Source organism: Nerophis ophidion, linkage group LG04, assembly GCF_033978795.1.
Source record: "Nerophis ophidion isolate RoL-2023_Sa linkage group LG04, RoL_Noph_v1.0, whole genome shotgun sequence".
Lineage (NCBI taxonomy): Eukaryota > Metazoa > Chordata > Actinopteri > Syngnathiformes > Syngnathidae > Nerophis > Nerophis ophidion.
In genome coordinates, this window is record NC_084614.1 from 62,805,104 (window position 1) to 62,822,004 (window position 16,901).

The 16,901-nt window shown below is 39.5% G+C and overlaps 1 long non-coding RNA gene across 1 annotated transcript in view; it reads left to right on the plus strand.

Annotated features, from left to right (window-relative positions):
• Window positions 1–16,102, plus strand: part of LOC133550585 (uncharacterized) — a 39,492-nt gene extending 23,390 nt beyond the window's left edge. The window contains exon 3 of the long non-coding RNA XR_009806325.1: window positions 15,770–16,102. This is a non-coding gene — a long non-coding RNA (uncharacterized LOC133550585). The remainder of the gene's footprint in view (window positions 1–15,769) is intronic.
• The last annotated feature ends 799 nt before the right edge of the window (window positions 16,103–16,901 follow it).

The window sequence follows — 16,901 nt, forward strand, 5'->3', positions numbered from 1 at the left end:
CGTTTGCCGTCACTCCTCTTGCAAATCCATAACATGCTGTACAGCTTAAGTTGTTCAACAGTCCGGGGTCTACGTTGTGGTATTTTACACTTCCTAATGCGCCACACATTTTCAATGGGAGACAGGTCTGGACTACAGGCAGGCCAGTCTAGTACCAGCACAATTTTACTATGAAGCCAGTTGTAACAAATGGCTAGGCATTGTCTTGCTGAATTAAGCAGGGGCGTCCATGATAATGTTGCTTGGATGGCAACAAATGGCGCTCCAAAACCTGTATGTACCTTTCAGCATTAATGGTGCCTTCACAGATGCTAATACATCCCCATACCATCACAGATGCTGGCTTTTGAACTTTGCGCCTATAACAATCCAGATGGTTCTTTTACTCTCTGGTCCAGAAGATACGACGCCCACAGTTTCAAATAACAATTTGAAATGTGGACTCGTCAGAACACTTTTACACTTTACATCAGTCCATGTTATATGAGCTTAGGCCCAGAGAAGCCACGGCATTTTTGGGTGTTGTTGATAAATGGCTTTTGCTTTGCATAGTAGAGTTTTAACTTGCACTTAAAGATGCAGCGATGAACTGTAGTTACTGACAGTGGCTTTTTAAGTGTTCCTGAGCCCATGTGGTGATATCATTTACACACTGATGTCGGTTTTTGATGCAGTCACGCCTGAAGGATCGAAGGTCACGGGCCGGGCTTTCTCCCGATTCTCTGAATTTGAGGATATTACGGACCGTAGATGGTAAAATCCCTAAATTCCTTGCAATACCTCGTTGACAAATGTTGTTCTTAAACTGCTCCACAATTTGCTCACGCATTTGTTCACAGAGTGGTGACCCTCGCCCCTTCCTTGTTTGTGAATTACCCACCTGTTCCCAATTAGCCTGTTCACCCGTGGAATGTTCCAAATAAGTGTTTGGTGAGCATTCCTTAACTTTCTCAGTCCTTTTTGCCACTTGTTGCAGGCATCAAATTCCAAATGAGCTAATGTTTGCCAAAAATATGTGCCAACTTCACTGGTTTTTAGGTCTGCATAGTTTAGTAATGCTGTTAAGCCAAAAATCAACAGTCCAGACATAGGTACTATTTCTTTTGAAGCCCTGGATTTAAAAAATAAAGATTAATATGTCAAACTGATGTCAAATTAAGCTCTGTTATTTCTGAGAGCGACAGAAAGCTATTCTGCCGGGCAAAGAACAAAATATTATTTTAAAATGTCCTTCCCGCCGGGACAGCAGAAGAAAGGGCAGACCTGGTAGTCTCTCAAATGTATTTGACAGGCCTTCTAAACTGTTGCAATTATTAATAATGTTCTCGTAAAAACGTCTGGGAGATGATACTTCCTCTAGAGCAGGGGTCACCAACCTTTTTGAAACCAAGAGCTACTTCTTGGGTACTGATTAATGCGAAGGGCTACCAGTTTGATACACACTTAAATAAATTGCCAGAAATAGCCAATTTGCTCAATTTACCTTTAATAAATAAATCTAAGTATATAAAAAAAATAGGTATTTCTGTCCGTCATTCCGTCGTACATTTTTTTATTTTTACGGAAGGTTTTTTTCAGAGAATAAATGATGAAAAAAAAACACTTAATTGAACAGTTTAAAAGAGGAGAAAACACACACACACAAAAAAATGAAAATTAAATTTTGAAACATAGTTTATCTTCAATTTCAACTCTTTAACATTCAAAATTCAACCGAAAAAAATTAAGAGAAAAACTAGCTAATTCAAAATAATTTAGAAAAAAATAAATAAAACAATTATGGAGCATTATTATTATTTTTTCCTGATTAAGATTATTTTTTAGAATTTTGATGATATGTTTTAAATAGGTTAAAATCCAATCTGTTAGAATATATAAAAAATTGGACCAAGTTATATTTCTAACAGAGACAAATCATTATTTCTTTTAGATTTTCCAGAACAAACATTTTGAAAGAAATTCAAAAGACTTTGAAATAAGATTTAAATTTGATTCTACAGATTTTCTAGATTTGCCACAACATTTATTTTTTAATTTTAATCATAATAAGTTTGAAGAAATATTTCACAACTATTATTCGTCGAAAAAACAGAAGCTAAAATGAAAAATTCAATTAAAATGTATTTATTATTCTTTACAATAAAAAAAAATTACTTGAATATTGATTTAAATTGTTAGGAAAGAAGAGGAAGGAATTTAAAAGTTAAAAAGGCATATATGTTTAAAAATCCTAATCATTTTTAAGGTTGTATTTTTTCTTTAAAATTGTCCTTCTGAAAGTTATAAGAAGCAAAGTAAATAAAAAAAATTAATGTATTTAAACAAATGAAGAGCAAGTCTTTAAAATATTGTCTTGGATTTTCAAATTCTATTTGAGTTTTGTCTCTCCTAGATTTAAAAATGTCAAGCAAAGCGAGAATCTTTTTTTTTTTTCTTTGTCATGAAAAAGGGACTTTTTTGTCATGAAAAAGGGAGGTTTTTGTGGTTGGTGCACTAATTGTAAGTGTATATTGTGTTTTTTATGTCGAATTAATTTTTTTTTTAATAAGAATGAATAAAAAATTCTTCTGCGGCACGATACCGGGACCACTGAATTGGAGGATTAAAAAAAAAAAATCTAATAAATAAATAAATACAAAATAAAAATGCATGACGCAATTTATTTGTATTTATATAAATTAAAGTCCTACTGAAATGAGATTTTATTATTTAAACAGAGATAGCAGGTCCATTCTATGTGTCATACTTGATCATTTCGTGGTATTGCCATATTTTTGCTGAAAGGATTTAGTAGAGAACATCCACGATAAAGTTCGGGACTTTCGGTCGCTAACAGAAAAGCCCTGCCCTTACTGGAAGTCGCAGACGATGATGTCACCCGTGTGAGGGCTCCTCACATCCTCACATTATTTATAATGGGAACCTCCAACAAAAAGAGCTATTCAGACCGAGAAAACGACAATTTCCCCATTAATTTGAGCGAGGATGAAAGCTTCGTGTTTGAGGATAATGATAGCGACGAACTAGAAAAAAACCAAAAAAAACGCGATTGCATTGGGACGGATTCAGATGTTTTAGCCACATTTACTAGGATAATTCTGGGAAATCTCTTATCTTTCTATTGTGTTGCTAGTGTTTTAATGAGTTTAACAGTACCTGATAGTCGGAGGTGTACGTCCACGGGTGTCTTGACGCCAATGTCTCAGGGAAGTAATGAGAGTTGTCTGAGAGTTCAGAGTGACCAAACATACAGGAAACGTCCTGACCTCAATTTGGCTCAGTGTGCCAAACACTGTACCTACAGGAAACAGATGTTTGAACAATAACGAACATAACAGGAAACCAAGCAAACACTGCACATACAGGAAACAGATGCTTGAGCAACAACCAACTTAACAGGAAACCAAGAGTGGTTCCTAGACACGAGACACATAGCAACTGACGTCAGTCAGTAGACTGACCAATCAGATAACTACTGGCACAGTGTATATAAGCTGCTGTACAACAAACTCTCAGACAGATCGCTTTGGGTTTTCCTGGTACTACTGTTCAAGTGTACTATACGATCTCCGCTCTCTGCAGACTGCGTTCAATAAAATACTTCTACTTGACTCAACTCCTGCCTCCTCGAATTGTTTTCCTGCTCCCGGCCCGGGTGAGACGGCACTAAAAATGCGTCTCAACAGAAGTCGACGGCAGCTTTATGGACGGGGCAAGCTCAGCTGATCTCCGGTAAGAAGCGACTTTTTACCACAATATTCTCATCGAAACTTGCTGGTTGGCATTCGGTCGGGATCCATGTTCGCTGTGATCCATAGTAAAGTTTCACCTCCGGGAATTTTAAACATGGAATCACCGTGTGTTTGTGTGGCTAAAGGCTAAAGCTACTCAACTCCATCTTTCTACTTTGACTTCTCCAATATTAATTGAACAAATTGCAAAAGATTCAGCAACACAGATCTCCAAAATACTGTGTAATTATGCGGTTAAAGCAGACGACTTTTAGCTGTGTGTGTGTGTGTGCAGCGCTCATATTTCCCAACAGCCCGTGACGTCACCATTACGCGACGTTTTCAAGATGAAACTCCCGGGAAATTTAAAATTGCAATTTAGTAAACTAAAAAGGCCGTATTGGCATGTGTTGCAATGTTAATATATCATCATTGAAATATAAACTATCAGACTGCGTGGTGGGTAGTAGTGGGTTTCAGTAGGCCTTTAAAAGTATATGTTGGAGCCAAAGGTCCTTATTTGTTTATATTGTTTATTTTCTTTTCTTTAATTGATTGCTGGCCTCAGCCCAGAGGGAATTTCCTTTTTTGTTGGATTGCTCCATCCACTTCCTGTTAAGTATCAGGAAGTGTTGACAGGGTGGGGACTGTTCATACGGGGTGGTTACCATGGTAGCCTCCTTTTAAAATGGGTCCAGGTGTGAGCACGGGCAGGGCGATTGGAAGACAAACAGTTTTCGAACGTGTCGTGTCAAAGCGTGTCATCGAATGGGCCGTGCCGTGACGTGACTGATGTGAGTTTTTGTGACAATGCTGTATCAATATGCCAGCCAAGGTCAGCATACTTTTGTTATATAGCATACATTTGATTTAATGTAATAGCTTCAAAATAAACGGATTGTCATATCCAAACACAAAACTACAGTACTTGACATTATCATTTACACGCGTCAAACTGGTCATCACAGTCGCCCTCAGTATCGGCCCAGAGGTACGGGCTGTACATTAAGTCGAAAACTGGTCTTCATTCATTTTGAAAAGGGATTTGGACACTTCATTAGAAAAAGGAAGTAAATAGACTGCATCAACGCGCAGCAGCTGAGAGCACGCGGGGACGATGTTCAGCCACAGGCCGGCCTGTTTCACCTTGTTTGGACCAGGAGACGGGAGGACAGCAGACGGGATTGTCGTTTCAAGCCAGGAGCAACGCAGCGGCAGACGGAGGACGACGCGCTGATCGAACAACAGCCACGGCGGCCACAGCCCTCGGCGTTTGGAGCAGCTGAACAGCGCTGGGACGCGCAGCGCTGTTTGAAGTTTGTACTCTTTTGGAAGATATTGAACTCTTTCCGAAGAAAATCTTTTGAAGACAAGAACAAAGTCACGGGCCAGCATCAAGTAAAGGTATGTAGCGCGCTACACTGGTTAAAGGTCTACTGAAACCCACTACTGCCGACCACGCAGTCTGATAGTTTATATATCAATAATGAAATATTAACATTGCAGCACATGCCAATACGGCCGGTTTAGTTTACTAAATTGCAATTTTAAATTTCCCGCGGAGTTTCTTGTTGAAAACGTCGCGGAATGATGACGTGTACGCGTGACGTCACGGACTGTAGCGGACATATTAGCGCGGCACCATTTGCGGCTAAAAGTCGTCTCTTTTCATCGCGCAATTAAACAGTATTCTGGACATCTGTGTTGCTGAATCTTTTGCAATTTGTTCAATTAATAATGGAGAAGTCAAAGTAGAAAGATGGTGTTGGGAAGCTTTAGCCTTTAGCCACACAAACACACGGTGATTCCTTGTTTAAAATTCCCGGAGGTGAAGCTTTACTATGGATCAGAGCGGTCAAGCGAACATGGATCCCGACCAATTGTCAACCGGCAGGTTTCGGTGAGAAAACTGTAGTAAAAAGTCGCCTCTTACCGGAGATCAGCTGAGCTTGCGCTGTCCATGCAGCTGCCGTCAACTTCAACCTCAAGACACCTGTGGACACACCCCTCCAACTATCAGGTACTATATAATCTCACTAAAACACTAGCAACACAATAGAAAGATAAGGAATTTCCCAGAATTATCCTAGTAAATGTGTCTAAAAACATTTGAATCCGTCCCAATGCAATCGCCTTTTTTTTTTTTTCTAGTCCTTCGCTATCAATATCATCATCCACAAATCTTTCATCCTCGCTCAAATTACCAACCGGTACCAACCGGTAGCTCGGTTGGTAGAGCGGCCGTGCCGGCAACTTGAGGGTTGCAGGTTCGATTCCCGCTTCCGCCATCCTAGTCACTGCTGTTGTGTCCTTGGGCAAGACACTTACCCACCTGCTCCCAGTGCCACCCACACTGGTTTAAATGTAAATTAGATATTGGGTTTCACTATGTAAAGCGCTTTGAGTCACTAGAGAAAAGCGCTGTATAAATATAATTCACTTCACTTCACTTTTCTCGGTCCGAAAACGTCTTGCTGCTGGAGGCTCCCATTATAAACAATGCGAGGATGTGAGGAGCCCTCACCCTTGTGACGTCATTGTCTGCGACTTCCGGTAAAGGCAGGGCTTTTTTATCAGCACCAAAAGTTGTGAACTTTCTCGTCGATGTTTTCTCCAAAATCCTTTCAGCAAAAATATGGCAATATCGCTAAATGATCAAGTTTGACACATAGAATGGACCTGCTATCCCCGTTTAAATAAGAAAATCTCATCCCAGTAGGCCTTTAATATATGGCCGTATAACAGTGTGTGCACACAAAGACAAGCAACAACAACAAAAAAAATCCAATGCATTGGTGGTTAATATTTATTGTAATTGAAAGCAAATGAATAATTGTGGTTTTGATGTTTGGTGTTTTGAGTGACATTATTAAGGTTTCCATATATTTGATCTGATTTTGAATTGTGGGTTGTGTGTAATCATGAATCCTGGAAAAGGCAAACATGATGGTTTGAAAATGCATGATCATGCCAAGGGCGTCGCCAGACAGATTTCACTGGGGCACGTGCCCCACTGTTGATCTGCAGTGCCCCAGTAAAAATGTCACCAATAAAAAAAACGCTTCAGAGTTTTAAGTCTACATAACATAGACAACAGCGCACATACTACTTAGTATGGTAATTGATTGCTACTGTATTCACTCCACGTAACAATGAGCACATGGATAATTAATATGGTAATTTATTCACGTGTGGATCGAGACTTCGGTTGAGAGAGAGAGAGAGAGAGAGAGAGAGAGAGCGAGGATGACAAACTGCGTGAGGTAGGTAACTTTAGCCAACAACAATTTGTAAATTACATTATTTAGATTTTGATTTGACTCAAACTGTAACTCCTAGATGGATATCAGAAAGTTATTCGCCGGCAGCAGGGAAGAAGCACCGAGGAATGAGAGATGTAAGTGAAGTCCTAGCTAGCTAGGCAACATCATTGTCTTAAGTTGATGCTAAGTTAGCTAACGTTATTCCTTGTATCAAGACAAACATATTCATTTGCTGTACGAGCTGTCGGGGGGAATTTCCAATGAACATGAAACATAATGTTGGTTATTTTCTGCTGGTTCTGCATCAGTGATGATTTGGAGTCAGCATGTGTGAGTTGAGTGCTTCTCAAATGGTTTATCTTCAGGAAGAAAAACATTTTTCCATATCATCAAGTCGTGAGCCAAATGTTTAAATCATTCAAGTTTATTTCACAGAAAAATAGCACAGTAGACTTGTCTTGTTAATCGGTGTGACTTTTGACTAAAATAATCTTGTTTTGTCACCAGAAAAATGGCTACAGCTAAAGCATCTGGTTTTGTTTCCAGAAAAAATAGTAACATTTCTGTATTTGTTTTCAGAAAGATGGCTGAAAATATCGGGTTTTGTTGCCCCATTTAGATTTAAAAAATATATATATTTCCATGTCTGTCCTGAGTCCTCCTCCAACTTGTTAGTCGATTTGCCTTTTGCTAAAATACTCACTAATAGTCACTAGAAAAATGGCTAAAAATATCTGGTTTTGTTGCCAAAATGTGATTTTTTTCTCCCTAAACATTTTTCGTTCATGCACACATCTGACTGCAACTCACTGAAAATGACACACAATCCACTTTTATGTCACGACCCACCAGTTGGGAATCACTGGTCAACTGTATAACAGTTACTGTAATATTTCCATGTCTGTCCAGAGTGATTGACCACTTTGCAAAAATGAAAACGAGACGTTACAGTTTACTTCTCAGAAAATGATTCCCTGAACAGACACACAACAGTTGTTCATTTATTCTACTACTGTGGCTCTATTGTTTTGTGTATATTTTATAGTTTTGTGTATCTGAAATAGGATTAGCCACATTGCCATAAAAGGAAAATAAATAATATAAAAGAACCCAGAGATGTAGGGGTGCTTTATTTTTTGTTTTACTTTCGTAGATGTTAAATTTGCAAATGATTACTGCAATATATATTTCAAAAAGATTCATTGCTGTTCCTTTTTGCTTTTACCAGTAGCAGTTTAGAAGTCTGGAGTAAAAAAGTGCACAAGTAGGTCAAATGCATTAGTTAATTTCAGGTGGTTAATCAAAGATCCTTACAACATAATCTGATATGATTTCATAGTTTAAAGCACTATGTATGTATTTTTTATGATAAATAAGTGCTAAAAATGTTTTTGCTTGCGCGCTTTGCACGCTCACATGAATTATTTGTGCCCCAAGTGTGCCCCAGTACAGTATTAGGTCTAGTGACGCCCCTGGATCATGCGTTCATGGAGTCAAATGTAACGCATTCAATTGGTGACACAATTAAAGGTCAAATGGAACCCTCACAGGCTGAATTGTCAGAATTGACTGAAAATCAGTCACAGCCTGGAGAGATGGAAAAACAGGTGGACACAGATCAAACATCTGATGTAAAAAAATGCACAGTGAAAATGACACCAAAAGCCCAAATGCACAGAATTAAAACACTTCAGAAGAAGAGAAGATCCAAATTAAACAAGGCAAGCACCATGCAGAAACATATAATGGAAATGATAGAAAATGGAGAGGACAAAATGGAAGTGCAATCTGCTTTCCCAAAATATCTCAATGTTATAAAGGAAGCTGCAAGTGCACACCAATCCCTCCTACCTATTCTACCTACAGAGGACCAAATCAAACACAAAAAATGGTACAAAGACAAATTAATCAATGTACATGTCCCACTGGGTGTGAGTTTTCCTTGCCCTTATGTGGGCCTACCGAGGATGTCGTGGTGGTTCATGTTGTGGTTTGTGCAGCCCTTTGAGAAACTAGTGATTTAGGGCTATATAAGTAAACATTGATTGATTGATTGATTGATTGATTATTGAGCATGTTAACACCTGGATAAAAACACCAACCCTGGAAAATATTGAAGATTTGGAAAACAAAATTAATCCAAATGATAGCATTAGTAATGTTACAAGTCACATATTACATGGGAGTCACACACACTCTGGTTCTAGTAGATCAAGCACCTCCTCAGCTCGCAGACTGGCAGAGGCCAAAAGGGCTGCCCTCACTGTCCGTTCTACAGCTCTAAAAGAAAAACATGCCTTGGAAGAGGAGGAAGAAAGGATCAAAAGGAAATTGGAAGAGGAGGAAGAAAATATCAAAAATAAATTGGAAGAGGAGTCACAGATCAAAAGGAAATTGGAAGAGGAGAGGGAAAGAATCAGAAAGAAAAAAATAAATGATGGACCTGGTTGCTCAATTGGCAGTTGCTGATAAAAAATTAGCAGTTTTAAAAGCTTCCAGCCTTCATTCTTCCTCCCATACAGCATCTGATGGCATGCAATCCTACTTGAAGAGAACCAAGGAACCACCAGTCGCTCTCAACCCCCTGGCTACAGACTATCAACCCCTCACACAGCAGCAGCCAAGCTAAGCTTCACCACCACCTCCACCACAGTTTTTACACCATCCATCTGAGCAACAACAATTAACAGCACGGCAACTACAATATAGGACATCACCTCCCATCCAACCACCCGCATTTTGGCAAGAGCAACAGTCATTGCTTTCGCACCCTAAACCCATACAGGTACAACCACAACCACCACTTTCAATACCAAACCAGCAGCAGGTCTTTTAGAATACCATGCAGGACCATAGCCTTACAACCCACTTGGAACCCCTTGTACAGCAAGAAGGGCAAACTAACATTTCCCCTCCAAACAATGGCACCCCCACTTTACATAATTTATTGCACAGGCAAAATGAGATCGCAACATTGCAAATGTCGTTGAAAAGATCTTATCTACTGCCACCAAGGCAGATTCCCTATTTTGACGGTGATCCATACTGTACAGAACCTTTGTCAGAGCATTTGTGCAATGCATTGAGAAAAACGCAAGCAACAAAGGAGACTGTTTGTACTATCTGGAAATGTACACTAGGGTTCAACCTAAAGAACTGGTGCGTAGCTGTCAACACATGCCCCCAGAAAGAGGATACGAGATGGCAAAGTATTTATTGGAAAAACACTCTGGTGACCAGTACCAGATTACAGCAGCCTACATGAAAAAGTGTTTAACTGGCCTGTGGTAAAGTCCGAAGATGTACGAGCGTTGCAAGCCTACTCACTGTACCCTCGAGAATGTTGCACTGCCGTGGAAATTGTGGAGTACATGCAAGAACTTAATATGCCAGCTAACATGAAAACTTTGATCTTCAAGCTGCTGTACAAGCTGCAAGAAAGCTGGAGAGTCTCTGCATGCAACATAATGGAAAACCACCATCGCAGACCTCAGTTTTCAGACATCGTTGCATTCTTCGAGCGACAGGTGAAAATTGTCTCAGACCCAGTCTTTGGAGAAATCCAGAATGCACCGCAAAGTACAGGAAGCAACCCTGTAATAGGAATAAAATCACAAGGTAAACCCAAATTCCAAGGTAGCAGTTTTGTCACAACTATTATCAAAACCCCTGAACCAGAAAATCAAACCAGATTCAAACCTGCTCCAAAGAAAAGTGCACCTGCTCGTACCACAAACGCCTGTATTTGCTGCTCTAAAAATCATCCTCTTGACCAGTGTCCTCAGTTGGAGGAGAAGACCCACAAGGAGAAAATAACTTTCATAAGACAGAAAGGAATCTGTTTTGGGTGTCTTCATGTTGGTCATTTTAGCAGGCATTGTGACAAGGGCTTGACCTGCAAGGTATGCAAGCTAAACCATCCAAGTCTGCCTCATATTGGTCAGAAGGAAAGAGCAAGCACCATCATTCCAACCCAAAGTAAGGCAAGGGAACAATCTGTGATTAATGCACAAATATTTGTACAAACATGTGGACTAAAGGGGGCTGGTAACAGAAATGGAACTCTGTCAATTCTGCCTGTACAGATAAAGTCCAGCAAAGGACACAGTCATACAAACTTATGCATTCCTGGATCCGGGCAGCACAGATACATTTTGTTTTGAAAGCTTGATGACAAAGCTCAGTTTGAGAGGAAGAAAAACTAAAATCAATCTCCTAACCATGGGCCCAAAAACATCAGTTTCCAGTTACATGCTGACGGACTTAGAGATTTCAAGCCTCACTGAACAACAGTTCTACGACCTTCCCAAGGTCTACACCCAAAAAAGGATGCCCGTAACGACAAGCAACTTCATCAATGAAGAGGAATTGGCTAAATGGGCGTTCTTGGATGGCATCACTCTTCCTTGTATTGAAGCCGATGTAGAGCTATTGATTGGAACCAATGCCTCTAAACTGCTTCAACCCTGGGAAGTGGTCAACAGTCATGGAAGTGGACCGTATGCCATTAAGACCCTATTGGGGTGGGTCATTTAATGGCCTTCCTGATTACAGTAAGAAGAGGAGTAAGATTGGCTGCTCCACTACTACTGTTAACAGGATCTCCATATCAAAGCTGGAAGAGTTGCCGCACAATCAATACAACCATGATTTTAACGACTTGTCATCAGAAAACACAGAAGACATTTTTGGAGATGATTTGAAGTTCATGAAGGTCATGACAGATACATGACAGCTTCAAGGGACACTACACTTTGGAACTTCCCTTCAAAACTAAGCATGATGTGTCTCTGCCCAACAACCAGTGCGTTGCTAGGCAACGCATACTTGGTCGGAAAAAGAGGTTTGGGGAAAAAGGAAAGATTTCAAACATCTGATGTCACACAATGGCGATACATAAAAACCACTCAAAATCCTGCAGACAAAGCCTCAACAGAAGTTGAATTGGATGAGTTACTGACTCACTAAAGATGGACAGAAGGTCCTGAGTTTCGGAAGAAACAGAGGAAGAGTGGCCAGCTGACATCTTGGAGTATGGGATCGCAGCGGAGGACCCTGAGAGGTCAGTTGCCTGGATCCTGAAATAAGTACTTTACTGAAGATGAGTCAAGAGGAAACTTAAAGATGATTATTTGTTTATATTTGTGGCTCCATTGTTATTGTTATTTTGAATTGTTCATGGCATCCTGCCCTTCTCAATTGGAGGCCGGAGTTTTGGAGCCAAATGTCCTTATTTGTTTATATTGTTTATTTTATTTTCTTTAAATGATTGTTGGCCTCAGCCCAGAGGGAATTTAATTTTTTGTTGGATTGCTCCTTCCCCTTCCTGTTAAGTATCAGGAAGTGTTGACAGGGAGGGGACTGTTGATATAGGGTGGTTACCATGGTAGCCTCCTTTTAAATTGGGTCCAGGTGTGAGCACGGGCAGGGCGATTGGAAGACAAACAGTTTTCGAACGTGTCGTGTCAAAGCGTGTCATCGAATGTGCCGTGCCGTGACGTGACTGACGTGAGTTTTTGTGACAATGCTGTATCAATATGCCAGCCAAGGTCAGCATACTTTTGTTATATAGCATACATTTGATTTAATTTGATAGCTTCAAAATAAACGGATTGTCACATCCAAACACAAAACTACAGTACTGGATATTATCATTTACATGCGTCAAAATAGTCAACACAGTCGCCCTTAGTATCGGCCCAGAGGTAATGGCTGTACATTAAATACATACTATATATATATATATATGAATGGTAAATGGGTTGTACTTGTATAGCGCTTTTCTACCTTCAAGGTACTCGAAGCGCTTTGACACTACTTCCACATTTACCCATTCACACACACATTCACACACTGATGAAAGGAGCTGCCATGCAAGGCACTAACCAGCACCCATCAGGAGCAAGGGTGAAGTGTCTTGCTCAGGACACAACGGACATGACGAGGTTGGTACTAGGTGGGGATTGAACCAGGGACCCTCGGTTTGCGCAAGGCCACTCTCCCAACTGCGCCACGCTGTCCCAATATATATATATGTGTGTATGTGTATATGTATGTGTGTGTGTATATATATATATATATATATATATATATATATATATATATATATATATCTCCATCCATCCATTTTCTACCGTTCATTCCCTTTTGGGGTCGCGGGGGACGCTGGCGCCTATCTCAGCTACAATCGGGCGATATATATATATATATATATATATATATATATATATATATATATATATATATATATATCCAACTTTTTCCGCTTATCCGAGGTCGGGTCGCGGGGGCAGCAGCCTCAGCAGGGAAGCCCAGACTTCTCTCTCCCTAGCCACTTCGTCCAGCTCTTCCCGGGGGAACCCGAGGTGTTCCCAGGCCAGCTGGGAGACATAGTCTTCCCAACGTGTCCTGGGTCCTCCCCGTGGCTTCCTACCAGTTGGACATGCCCTAAACACCTCGTATATATATATGTATACATATATACATATATATATATATATATATATATATATATATATATATATACATATATATATATATATATATATATATATATATATATATATATTTCTAGTATGTATGTATGTTTGTATATATGTATATGTGTGTGTGTATATATGTGTATATATATACATATGTACATACTTTTAATGTATCATATATATTATACTTTTAATATATCATATATATATATACTTCGACGTAGCGACTTGTCCAGGGTGTACACTGCCTTACTCACGATTGTACCTGAGATAGGCACCATCACCCTCCACGACCCCAAAGGGAATAAACGGTAGAAAATGGATGGATAGATGGATATATATACTTTTAATATATATATATATATATATATATATATATATATATATATATATATATATATATATATATATATATATATATATATATATATATATATACATACTAATAAGTTTAGCTGTTAATTAATTAATCACAGTATTATAATAAATAATTTCATTTAAGATATCTATTAAAAGGTAAGGGTAATTTATTTCATAAACAAAGGAGATAGTGCAGATGTGTGTTTAAATACCCCTAAATGAATGCTTAAAGTTGCAAGTTTTTCAAACAAATATAGTATTTCCTTCCCTCCATGCATGCATGACTCATACGCTAAAAAAAAAAGGGCTTTAAAAATAAAACCATCACTTCACATCAGCTTCAACCCAGCAACCTAGCGACCTTAAAGTAATCTGTACATTATGAAAGAGCCTCTGGGGAGTCACAGAGTGGTGAAACTAAATTCTGCATCACACTGTCTGCCGGAGGAGAACTGTGTTGTGCTTCAACGGTCATCCGAAAGAGGAAGCAAAAGTGGGCAATTCTGAAGAATTTTGTTTCTCAATGAAAATCCACAACCTTTTTTTCATGCGCACCAATGCAGCCACCATTCACAAAACCGGATAAATATTTTACCCGGTTATTTTCATCCAAGCTCTGTAACATCGACTACAAAATAGAACATCCAATATAGGCCCATTATTTATTCACCGTGCTTGTACGTGTCAGAATAGTGTGACGAGTTGGTGTCTGACAGGAAGCATGGGAAATATGGGACTCTGACTCTAATTGTACCGCCCCGACAGTTTCTTTAGTAGCTTTGTTTAAGTACACGCTACGCCGCTCACATTTCCCCTGTCAAAATATTCATGTGGAGGAGACACTGTGACAGACACACGCCATAGAGCATGCTTTGTAAATCAAGAGCTTCCTCTCTGATGGTCATTAGTGTGTGTGAGTGACAGTAAAAAGGCTCTGACTTGTTTAGAGACAAGTTGTTGCATGTGTCCATGAATACAAGACCTGTCTTCCTCCGGCACTTGTATTCGGATCAATACAATACATCACTAGAAAATCATTCAGAGAGTACAGACCTCTGCCAGCCCCTTTTTCAGAATGGTAAAGAATTTTTAAAGAAAAATCCTGAATCCTGATGGTCATCCCAAAATCTAATCATTTGTTCCTTATCCCATATCTAACATTTACTAAAAGTTTCATCAACCTCTTCCCGTAGAGATGTAGGTTAGGTTATAATGGATCAAACGAAAAAACCAATGATGAAACAAACACAGAACGAAGGAAGGAACTAAGGAGGGTAGAAAGTAACAAACGAATGAATGCATGTAAGAACCTACAAACAATAGAACACACGATAAAACAGACGATGGAAGAAACGATTGAATGGATAATAGAACGGATGATGGAACTGGCAAAGGAACGAGCGAACAATCAAAGGAAATAATGAATGAAAAAACGAACGATGGAACGAACGTATGAAGGAAGGAACAAACAAAGGGAGGAACGAACTAAGGAAATAACCCTGGACAACCCACCATGTCGCTCAGCACTCACTTCCTCCAGGGCTGTGTGTTGAGCCCCCTCTTGTACGCCCTATGTACGAATGAGTGTGTCCCCAGTCATCAAACCCTCGAACGCTGTCGTCAAATTCGCTATCGATACCACAGTGGCGGGCCTGATCACAGGGAGTGATGAAAGAGCCTACGGAGAGACCAAGAGCGGATCTGGCTCCGCTTTGGAGCTTGTGTAGAAACAGTGGCTTCCTTTATAAAGACCTCACATGGACAGTCAACTCTTCAGTATTTGTCAAAAAGGCACAGCAGAGACTCCACTTCCTGGGTGTGCTAGTGAGGAACCAACTTGAGTAAAAATGTATGTATGTTTTTTATTGGGCCTCCATTGAGCTAGTACTGATGTACCACGTAACTGTGTGGTGTGTTGCCTGCTCTCTTGCAGACAGGAAGGCCCTGCAGAGGGTGACCAGGACAGCGGAGAAGATGACTGGCCGCCCGCCGCCCTCCCTAGAAGACATTGCTCGCTTACCCTGGTCAGCACCTGCTGCCATCAGGGAAGAGATTTCGGTCACACCAGCAGGATAAAGAGAGTTAAAAAGTATTTTTACTCGTGGGCCATTAGGATACTTAATCGGTCCCAATAGCTTACAATGTTTTTCACTGCTGCACTGCTGTTCATACCGGTATTTATTTTTGACATGTTATTTATTGTTTGTCTTGTATTTTAACTGCACTTAACAGAGTAGCCACCTGTAATTGTGTCATGCTCTCATGTTGGATGACAATAAAGTGTTCTATTCTATTCTGTTCAATTTCCATGTCTTTTATTAAGTGAATTTGTAACATTTAAATAAGACTGTGTGATTAATAAAAGGAAAAAAAGTGCAAAAGGTTCACTGGGTTGTGCATTTCAACAACGCCAACATTGAAAATGTTTTAAAAACTGCAAACTGCCAACATTGGTCACTTTATACCTGTACAAAATAGCAAAGATTGTGTTTGTTTTTGTTTTGTGCAAAACAGCAATATTGCTTGTATTCTAGCCTATCAAAAGGGACAAAGGTCCATATTGCATTTACTCTGCCTGAATATGTAGTCTATCCAGAAAACCATTTTAAAAATCATTGAACCCTTTAAACTGACACTTCACATTTTCAAAAGTTACAAACTGTCAACTTCTCTACATCATTTAAAAAATATGACACGCAATTAACCTTTAGTAATTCTTTCAAACTCATTACACAGTATTTCTTATATGTAAACACATACACCTCGATTGCAATTTGCCATCACTCACCACATCACCAGATACACAAACAATATACAACAACAAAAAAAGATGTCTCACTGCACATTTTGCACTGCTCCTGTTTTCAAATATGGGCTTCAAACTTGATACTGTGTTACGTACGGTGGGGGAAGGCGACGACACCACAGCAGGAATCAGTTCAATAGCTTCATTAAAGCTGATAATGAATATGTGGGATGTATGTGCTACACTAAGTGTGTGGTGCAAATTGATGTGTAGAATTAACAATATAAATGATACCAGAGTTTGTTAAATGTGCGTGTTG